Source organism: Wyeomyia smithii, chromosome 2 (assembly GCF_029784165.1).
Source record: "Wyeomyia smithii strain HCP4-BCI-WySm-NY-G18 chromosome 2, ASM2978416v1, whole genome shotgun sequence".
NCBI lineage: Eukaryota > Metazoa > Arthropoda > Insecta > Diptera > Culicidae > Wyeomyia > Wyeomyia smithii.
The window spans coordinates 71,058,131-71,069,377 of NC_073695.1; the positions used below are offsets into that span (position 1 = coordinate 71,058,131).

Genomic DNA, 11,247 nt, shown 5'->3' on the forward strand with positions numbered 1-11,247 from the left:
TCAAAACGTCTCTATAAGGTAGAAAGGAAGCATACAAAAGTTTATACAGAAAAACTTCCCTAAAATCCGGCAGAAGTCGAAAAGAAAAAAATTATATAACTTTAACGTTTAACGTTCAGAAAAAAAAACAAAAATTCTGAAAATGCTTTTGGAAAAAACGTGTCCATGTGGACATCGTCATTGCAACCTCGCCCCCCCCCCCTTCTGTGGACATCGTGGACATTTGCGTACTCCCTACCACCCGGAAGTTGTCCACGTGGAATGTGGACGCCCCAAAAAAAATTGAAGAGGTTGTTTATAAAACACGACCGCAAGGTTAAGGTAGAATTACGACAGCCTGCCTTATGACTCATAAGTTATGAGTTATGATAATGTATTTTTTGCAACAGGATAGGGAATACACTTGGTAGGGGTTAATCAATTGAATGGTTTGAAGCGGTTAATTTCAGTAACTCATCAATTCTCTTTTAACTATATCCGATTACACTGGTCAACACAAGAGTGGCCACGAAGGTCAAACTGAGAAAAAATGAAAAATTGACATTATATATATATATATATATATATATATATATATATATATATATATATATATATATATATATATATATATATATAGGTATTATATATATATATATATATATATATATATATATATATATATATATATATATATATATATATATATATATATATATATATATATATATATATATATATATATATATATATTCATTATATTATATTCATATATTACTTCAGAAACAACATCAAAATTTTGGAACCCAAAGAGTAAATATACCTTTTATTGGATTGAAGTGTTCATGTAAATCTATTTTAACGAATAATAAGTTTGAATGAGGAAGGCTGGGTCTGACCGCTAGGTGGATTAATTTGGGTTTTTATTTTTTGTTTAAACGACTTTGATTTCTCAATGTGTTTTTTTTCTCAATGTGCATTTTTAAAACACCGCGGAAAATACTCCGTTTACTGAATACGTGTGCAAAGTTTCATTCAAATTAGTTTACAGCATGAAAACTTAGTGCTCATTTGATGCTTATTTAATGCCATAACCGTTTTTGATTTAAAAAATGCTCTGTTCTGCTAACAAAAATATCGCACGCTATTTTTATGCCATTTTTACCAAAATCGAGAAAACAGTTTCTCGTGATGGTACACACCCTAAACCAGGTCCCTACGGAAGCCGATCGTCAAAAAATGCATTTGGGAAGGCAGCAAACGTGAAACAATTTTGGCTAATATCCAAAATAATTGGGAATTTGGCTAATATCCAATATGAACCTGTGGCATGTTCACAAACCAGTGTATTATTACTGAACTGTGTTTCTTATAACTTTCGAAAGTGTGTTGTAGCTTGGTGGTTACTGGCGACAGGTGAGCGATCGTGAGGCCCTTGCATCAAATTTGACTTTTTCACGAAGAATATTTGATGCTACAAGAATTTATTTGTTGTACTGCGAAACCCAATGATCAAAACGCGTGACTGTTTCCTTCTGTCATAAATCCTTATATTTAAAAAAATGATATTTAGCTCTTTGATTAGGAGTAATATAAAAAAGAGAAGATTCAAATTTCATTTTGGATTTGATGAGAGAAAATAGGAAAGTGGATTGTGAGATTACCATGAATAATATTATTTTCGTTTTATATAATTATTGCTGCACGTAACAATTGTCTCGTCGTCCTTTTCATCCACACATGTGCTCCGTGTTGTTTTAATAAATTTAAAACCATTTCCATCACAACGAGTACGATATAATTCACATAGTATGGATATTAGCCAAATTGTACACCGTTTGGTCAACTGACCTTTCGTTTATAATTGGAAAAACGGCTACTGTGTTAAAAATACGTGGCGGATGGAATTTTTCTGCAGATTTCTCTGTTTCAACTCAACGGCAAGGTTCCAGTATATATGAAGGGTGATATACTCAATAAAAAGTTGGCATGAACAGTCAAAATATGTTGTACCGACAAAAAACTTTCAAATGCGTTTTTCTCGATTTGATGCCTATGGCATATTAGCCAATTTTTGAATTATGGGCAGAACAACGGTCAAAACAATTTATTGCTCAAAAAATGCTCTTGGAGAAACTTGGTTAGCATTATAATTTCATAGATTTTTCTAAAACTATTTGTAAAGATAAATCAACATTTACCTCTGACATAATCAGAAACTTTCTCATGCAATTAGATGCCAATTAAAAGCTTCCATACGCAGGTAGTTTAAATAATTAAATACGTTTTTCTTGATTTTTTAAAAATATTGTTCTGATAAAGTTAGCAGAAAAATGTACAATGGTCAAAATAATTACATGCTCACGAAAAAAACTGATTTTCATGTTAATTGTATTGACCTTTCCTAGTAAGCATCCCAAGAAGGTCAAATCTGAGGATGGCATGAGGAAAAAGAAGTTTTCCGTGCAGAAAAAGCTGCAGCCAGATGTTATACAAAACCTAATGAGCGGAGTTAAGCATAAGGTGTGAGTGTACGGTTATGATCTTGAAGTTGAATGAAATACGCCAAAAGCTCACTAAAGAGTCATATTTGATTGTCTGAAAATTTGAAAAGGATCGGTCAACTATGTAATTTTCTACAGCGTTTTTGCCTTTCTCCTAGAAAGGTATAGCAAACACTCCAAAAACTAAAGGTATGAAAGTACTCCAAAGGGCCGAATGTGGTATATCACTCGACTCAGTTCGACGAACTGAGCATTTTCTGTATGTATGTATCGGATTTTTAGTTTAAAGGTTATGTATCAAAATGTAGAAATCACGAAACATCAATATCTTAGAAACTACAGAATCGATTTTAACAAAACTGGTGTCAAAACTGATGAACGGGCTATCTTCAGAAACCTTAACTCATGAATTTCATAATGATTAAACATATGGTTCAAAAGTTATGTAAAGAAATGTTTTCCCAAAGCGGTTTTAACTCACTCATTTTTCTAAGAGATGACTGGACTGATTTTCACAAAATCAGTCTCGAACAAAAGGTCTTGTTGTCCCATAGCTTGCTATTGCATTTCATTGTAATCGGTTGATAACTTTGTCCGTTATTAATAAAAATGTGAAATCACGTTATAAAAGCAAAGCTTATACCAAAACCTGCTTAAATTCACTCACTTTTCTCAGAGATGGTTAGACCGATTTTCACGAGATCAGTTGCAAATGAAAAGTCTAGTGGCCTTATGACACCCTATTGAATTTCATTGTAATCGGATTTTCAGTTTAGACACCGCGTTTCAAAATGTGAATATCACGAATTTCATTATCTCAGAAACTAAACAACCAATTTAAACAAAACTGGTGTTAAATGAACAATCCCTAACTAATAATTAAACATGTGGTTCAGAAGTTTTTGAAAGAAACGTGTTCCGGAAGTTTTGAAACTCACTCAATTTTCTTAGAATTAGCTGAATCAATTTTTTTTTTTTTCAAAATTAGTTACCCCACAAAACCCTATTGACTTTGTCCGTTATGTATAAAAGAAGGGAATCACCTTTTGAAAAGAAACATATTCCAAAGACTGCTTAAGCTCACTCAATTTTTTTTCAGAATGGTTGCACCGATTTTTACAAAATTAGTCTCAAACATACTTAAAATATTACTCTAAGAATGTTTTCCAGAAACCAGACGCAGCAAAATCGGGTTTCAAAGAAAAGTAAAGAATTCACCCCGGCTTCCGAGCACTATCCCGGTTCCTGGAAAACATTGAGTTTCGGTTGTTTTCCATAAATCGGAAGCTACTATTTAAAAATTTAAAATGGCGTCTCAAGTTGATTTCTGGGCTCTGGGTAGGTATAACGCTTCCGCAATACTCATAATAGGTGATATTTGGTCACTTTAAGCTGTTTTCCAGGAACCAAAAGTCGGTGTTTTGGCCATCGAAATACCCAGATTAGGCAGAATTTGACCATTTTAGGATGTATTCCGGTAACCATGAGTAGTCATCTGGATTTTTCGCGTAATGTATTTGAAACATATTTATTTCATAGTATTTGCATGTGTATGATATATTTTAAATGTTCGGTATAATTGTGTTGTTGGCTTCTAGAAATTCGTTATTTAAAATGGAAGATAAATCCAGCAGAAATTTCTAAGGTGTATTTTTTTCTAAAAACTGAAGTGTTTGTGTAAATCTATTTTAACAAATAATAAGTTCGAACTGATGCTTCGCGAACAGACGTCTTTTTTTCCGCGTCCACGTTTTTCCGCGTTCAGTTTTTTACAAATATTGATGGAATTTAAAAAAAAATGGAAAAAGTTAACAGGAAAGTTTGCGGATGGTGTTAGGAGTAAAGTTCACTAATCGCGTGTGCTCCATTAAATATTACTTAAAAGGCGTGATATATAATAAAATCAACGGAATCTTGTTTGCCGACGTAGTACAATGAAGTCAGTGTAGTGTAAAAAAAAATGAATGTGGTGAACTCCTTTGTAAATTAACTTGAATTGCAATGAGTTTCTTCAAGGGCAAAGGTTTACAGGGAGAGATGTCGATATGCGTGTAATAAAGTGATTCTAGTAATGCCTCAGTATTCGGCAACGTGCTTTTTGTGGAAAATTGGTGAGGTGCTATGCCCCGACTATTTGCTGTTCTTTCTAGCCGTGTTCGTTTTGTGTGCGTGTGTGATTCGTGAATGGTGATAGTGGAAAAGAATAGTGGTCTGCAATCGTTAAGATGAGTATAGCAAGTTCCATAATCAAACCATTTTGTTTCAGTAAAGGAGGAGCTGCATTTAGTGAGGGATTTTATTATGTCAAATTCGTTTATGTGGCGGGCTACAGCGGGACTACACCCAATGTCATCCACATACTATTTTATTTTTAATTCCAATAAGTAAATTTTGTTCATTACGGTATCATTTTGTACAGCTTTTGATTTTATTTTCATTCGAGGGCTACCACCGGTATGAAAATATGGATTTAACAAATAAACTAAAGTATATTCTATATTTATACACCCAGTGTAGCCCAGTGGGCCGTTTTGGAATCAACTATTCTGCGTTTTGATAGACGCAATGCATTGAAAGACTTTTGCCTAAACTAACTCATATTTTCAACTTCGAATATTTTTTTGAATATCCATAATTTTTGTTGCGTTTGGGTAAGATTCGAAACTTTCTTTGAAGACTGGTTTGATGGCTTTTTATATACCCTTTTCATGATTTTTTTGGCTTTTGAAAGATACACAAGTTTAAAATATTCTCTATAGAATTGTTAATGACTGTATGGCATTTTCTCAATTGATTTGGAATAGTTTACTGTAACCCGTGATTATATGCACTTTATCTTATTTTTAAACTTTGAATGCATAAGCTGTGCCAAATTTAAAATTCTTAAGGTGTATTTCCTCCAGTTGCGTTGACTTAGAAGAATATCCACGCTGTTATTATTGAGAAAAAATACCAATTATTTCCTCATATTAGTACTCTTTCAACTATTCTTTTTTAAGGTATATTTTTATTAACTTTTTCCTTGTATATATAAGTAGAAATCGCGCGCAGATTAATTTTGATTTCACACTACATAGTTCCGGGTGCTTTCTCTTATTTGCGAATAATACTTTTTGCTTCGTTTTCTTGAATGTGGACTACAAATGAGAAATTTTTGTATTTTATAAATCAAACCAAGCACATGCATGCCTGGCTCCAAAAGCAATTTTACTGAATTTTACTTGCACCGCCTAAGAAAGTGTATTTGGATTTTGGAATACTTAAAATTTCCAAATAAAAAAAAGCGATGGTTTTATTTTGTAAGATATGTTCTCTTATTTCTATTTTGGATTTCTTTAGCTTTTGAATATTTTTTTTTTTCTAGCTTCGAAGGATGACACGGGTTCGAAACCATAATAATAATGACAACATTAGCATTTAGCAAATTTATTATGAATGTAGTATTGTTACTTACGCTCAAATCCTTTTCATATTTTTCGAGCTTTGGATGCATGAGTGTTGCCAAGTTTCAAATTTAATAGGAATATTCTCTCGTGCGTCTACGAAAACGATAATCGCGTTGTTACTTCTTATTTGTCCTTACGCCGGTTGCCGTAGTGTAAATAATAATATTGATTATGATTAACAGTGAAACAGACTATTGACAGACTAACCTATTGTCTACAAGAAAAACGGTCGGATTTTCCATCCATCAATCTACGCGAAAATAACGTTTTGTTGTTACCCATGTGTACGGCGCGCATAGAATTTACGAGATTGATAGCTCCCATATCGGTACGTCGTGTTGAAATCGTATATAGCTTGCTAGAGGCTAGCTTCCGGCAAACTTTGTCCCGCTCATTTATACTTTCTTCATCTAATTAACTCTGGCCACTAACGACGGGTTTCCCTTTTTTTCACCAAATATTCGTGACATCAGGTTTTTCAGGTGTGTTTTTCGCGGTATTTTTAGCGTTTTTTCGTTTTTTTCTTTTTTAGCGTTTTTTCTTTTAGAACAGACGAAGTCTATACGAGACACTTCGCTACTCGATCTGTAAGGTGGAAAACTAAATGTCCGGTTGACCAAACCCCAAAAGACTCCGCATCGATACATTCCATGAGGTCGTATTATCTACACTGTAGATTCTACAGATAAATCAACAATGCGCAATAGTTTTCGGTATAAAGAGGATCACCTTACAAGGAGATGTCCGATTAAGTCCAGTATCTTTGCGTATGCTCATTATTGCGGTGTTATTTCATCAAACTGAAAAAGTTCGAAACACATTATGAATTTCGTGGCGGATGTAATGAACTTGTAGGCGCGACATTTAGTCTAAAGAACCCGACACTCGAAATCAGTGACAGGGAAGTTTACCAAAACGAACCCTGCTGTATACCCTGCCCTTTCTCCAACATCGCAGTGATTTCTCGTGGAAGTGCAGAGGTGTTCTCGGCTTCCAATAAAGCGAGTATCACGTCAACATATTCCCATACAAACTCCTTCTTTGACCTGCATTCGGATGCGGCCGGCGCTGGTATTGCCTTACATAAAGATTAAGATCTGTAGTTTTTACACATTGAGGATGCATGTTGGTCCCGAGCATCATCTGTTGGTTCTCTGTGAAATTTCAGCTGATCTGGCAATAACGGAGTAGCAACCGCGGGCGGTCAATCATGCTCATGCTCATGCTTTAACAAATAATAAGCTCGAACGAGAAAGGCTTGGTCTCACCACTAGGTGGATTAATTTAAGTTCTCCGTGATAGAGTTTGATGTAGGACACCCTTTAATATGGTTTGGTGGAAAAACTATTAATGTGCGCTTTAAGAGTTTTAGTAAAGTTTTTAACATTTGCTCTTAGAGTAACACTTTTTGCTAAGTTAGGCGTCGTACACAAATTACGTTACGCTAAAAATCGAGATTTCAGACCCCCATCCCCCACTATGTAACGATAAGTAACGTTCGATATGACTCCCCCCCCCCGTCAAATTACGTAACGCTGAACAACCTGACCCCCCTCAAAATTTTTAATTTCGAGCCAACATCATAGTTACGTAACTGTCCCTACTACCCCCCCTCCCCCCTATGTAACAATAAGTAACGCAGACTCTACCCTTCATGCGTTACGTAATTTGTGTACGACGCCTTATACAAAAAGACCGATTCTACTTTCTTTCATGCATTTACGTGGAAAAAACTTTTTTTCATGTCATAGGTAGCCGCCTGGCTAGAAGGTTAAATTTATTAACGCAGTTCGCAGTGCCGTTACTCACAAAATGAAACGATACAGAGCTACGCCATTCGCCATAGCAATTTTCTATCACTTTCGCTTGAAAGTTATCAAAATATAACTTTCATTGGTGACACATTAAAAACCAACGACCAAAGACTAGCAGCAAAACCGTTCGATTGATCTGGCTCACCGCCAGAAAGCTTTGCGTACGATTTATACCTCCCTCGTGCGAATGCCTGCCTGCGCTGTCGATTAAATGAAATCGACACACAATTATCGACAGTTTCAATTTCACTAGTTAAACTTTCACTCGTCGTTGTTTTGATTGCATCGCTTGGGGATGTCTTTTTACGCAAATTAGCGACCCGTGTGGTAATTCGTTTTTATTTTCGAAAGGCTGAAGATAAATTGCGTTGAACTGCTGTGTGCTTATTTTTAAGTGACATAGATGTTTCACCGGCCTAAAAAGAATCGCTTATATCTGGTACTATCCCCCGTATGGATCAGAAAATTTTTAAAAAATATTTGTTGTATTAATCTTTTTAGTATACTTTACACAAAAAAATGGTAAAGCAGCCAATCAAAAGAGGCCTCATCGATATAAAATGCCAGTTGAGTAATGTTCTAGGAACTATACGGAACTACTCACAGTGAAAACTTTGTCTTAAAACATTCAACGCTGCTGCCAACGCTTCCTCGATTATTTATCATTCACTTCAAGCCGACGCTCCCAGCAGCGACTCTGGGGGAGGTAATATGAAAATAATTTCAGCTACTCTTTTTGTGCAATTCGAGCGTCGAAGTAAATAAGGCGATATGAATTGAAGCAGAATGGATGCGGTAGTTCATCAGTCAGTTTCTAAAAAAAATAGGCCGTTCGGTCAGTCAACGTTGAGCACGCTTCTTGTTTAAACAGACCTTTCCCGATGTGTAGGCTAGGCCGTTGATCCCTGCTGAAGTTGGTGTACTTAACAGTAACTGAACTATCAGCAAGCTAGTGTTCCTGTTTACAGTCATTTATTTGATCTGATGACAGTCTCCTTGGGAAGCAACCGATAGCAGGGATTTTAGGAATTATATAAACACGGCAACGAGGTGATAGAAAGTCATGAACCTGTACAAACCATTTTGGTTGTTTTGTTGGCAGTAGCGGGACGCGTCATTATCGCTCGACCATTAAATAGCGTACCTCATCGCCTTCCCTAAATCTTTAATTTTGATTGGAAAGGCCTCCGACCCGAGAAAGCAAACCGGTTTCGTTTGTATAAACACTAAGTCCGCCTGTCGATGGCAGGAGTATCAAACGCAAGCAATTTAATAAAAAGGAAAGTGGCATAGTTGCCAACGGACGCGCCGCTTTAGATGGTCTGGTTTGGCACATCCTCGCTACAAGCGGGTGAAATAATGGTGAAGTCAACCACTAACAGACATTAGCAACGGGAATGCGTTACTAAATATAGACCAATAGTTATGTAGATGCCCACAATTCAATATAGGTACATAGGTATGCGAATTTTGGAATGTGCATTTTTAAGCATTAGGTAAACTATTGTGGTACTGAATACATGAAAAGAAAAAGTGAAAGAATTTTCATCTTACTTGGTATATTGATTCCAGTTGCATTTAATTGGATTTCATTATACAGTTTAATCAAAAACACCTACGTTACGTTTATATAACATGTTGTAGAAGCAATTTATTGACACTATATAAAATAGACAGTCAATGAAAGCGAATGTTTTGTACAACGTGTATGAAGCTAGTGACAGATATGTAATTACGTTTTGGATGCTGGGCACTCCTGAGAATTTAAGCATTTTGGCATATTTATCATCCAAAAATCATTATAAATCCACCGAGAGGTAGATAATGGATTTCCAATTTCAACAAATTCGACAAATTCAATTTTCAACCTTTTTTGAGTTTACTATGCTAAACTCTTTTTTCGTTACAATAATTTCTTGTGAAATGTCTAGTTCAAATTCTATTTTTACGGGAAATCCTATGGAAAAATATGAAGAGAGTTTCAGATTTCATTCATTTCACGCGAACTCAGTAAATCTGGTTCTTGACGTGGATTTGGTTATACCTAATCTAATCTCAACTCCGCCTGTGACGGTTCTCTTTAGTTTAGTTTATCCTTTACGAATAGACTCAAAGTATTGAGAACTGAAGCAGAGGGTCCAAAGCCCCTAAAAAGGTAAATGGTTGTAATAGCTCTTAACCATGGCAGTTACGTAAAATCTAATGGTTATAACTCTTAAGCGAAGGTGTTATGCTATCCGTGCCGATAGATGATATGAAAAGAGGGGGTTTACAAATTTTAAACCGCTAACGAAGCCTGTGGAATACCTGACGCCCTTCCACAGTATTCTAGCCTTCTGCGTTTAGGCCACGTAACACGCAGAGGACCCTCTCCTTTCGTGGCAAAATCATGGGATCAAAAATGAATTCAACACATAAAAATCAAATTTCAAACGTGGGCCCCGGCAACCGGAACAAGTGGAGCTAACAAGCTCCATGGCGTGCAGCCCAACAAGTCCGCACGCAACATGCAGAACCGAGGAGATGGAACTGGAGGAGGACTTCAATCTCGACAGCGTATCGCTGGATAGAGGACCCTCGGTTTCATCACTAATCCTTGGTTCGCCTAGCGGGAAAGAGGAGAGCCCGACGAACTGTCTTCCCGATTCGGCGACGCAGCCGGATGATAAAGGAAAACCTGTGTCATCTCAAGCTCCTGTCAAACGGCTCTCCCAATCGCGACGGCGGCGTCTGAAAAGACTGCTAAGCTAAGGACACTTTTGCGAGGAGGCCGCTAGCTTAGTACATCAATCAGGCGACCAGACTGACCGCTTAGGTCAAATCGCAAACAAGCGACAACGATCGAGTGATACAGCGTCGCCAAACACGCGCGCTAAGGGCCCGAGCTGCAAAAAACCGCGGGACTTGGTATGCGCGGAGCCTCCTGCACCGCGTCAAATGTCAGGGGTAACGTACAGCGAGATGCTGGAGGCAACAAGCCTGTCGATCACCTCGATCGGCTATCCAGCTTCCCGACTTATCCCCGAACAGCTAAAAACTGTTCCTGACGCCATCCTGGACTGCATTGCGGATCAGGAACCATTCGCCATCAGGTCCAAGTTCAGGAGCTACCTCAAACCGTGGAAGGGAGCATACCTTTGTGTATTTCACAAGAAGGACCTGTCAAAGGCACTACAATTCGTCGGGTACTTTCAGGACAGTGTGGACAGCACGAATGAGAGAATTCTCCGTCTACTCCAAAACCAGAACGACCGGTTTCTTCACACGCGCATGGCGAGTATGTCATCGCAACGCCACTGGAAAGACCGTCAAACTGATGGTGGAGCTGGACCAATAGTCTGCGAGCCAAATAGCGACACAAAGCTTCCTGCTGAACTTTAAGTACGGCAAAACACGCATGCGGCAGGTTGGCAAAAAGTCTTTGAGCACAGGCGTGGAGGGCTCTGTTGCAAAGACAGGAAATATACGCTCAGGGAGCGCACCGCTACCACGTGCACGTTGCAA

General features: G+C 37.3%; 1 protein-coding gene across 6 annotated transcripts in view; it reads right to left on the bottom strand.

Moving 5' to 3' along the window:
* Positions 1 to 11,247, bottom strand: part of LOC129725803 (neurabin-1) — a 131,033-nt gene that overhangs the window by 62,689 nt on the left and 57,097 nt on the right. The gene's annotated exons all lie outside the window — the stretch shown is intronic.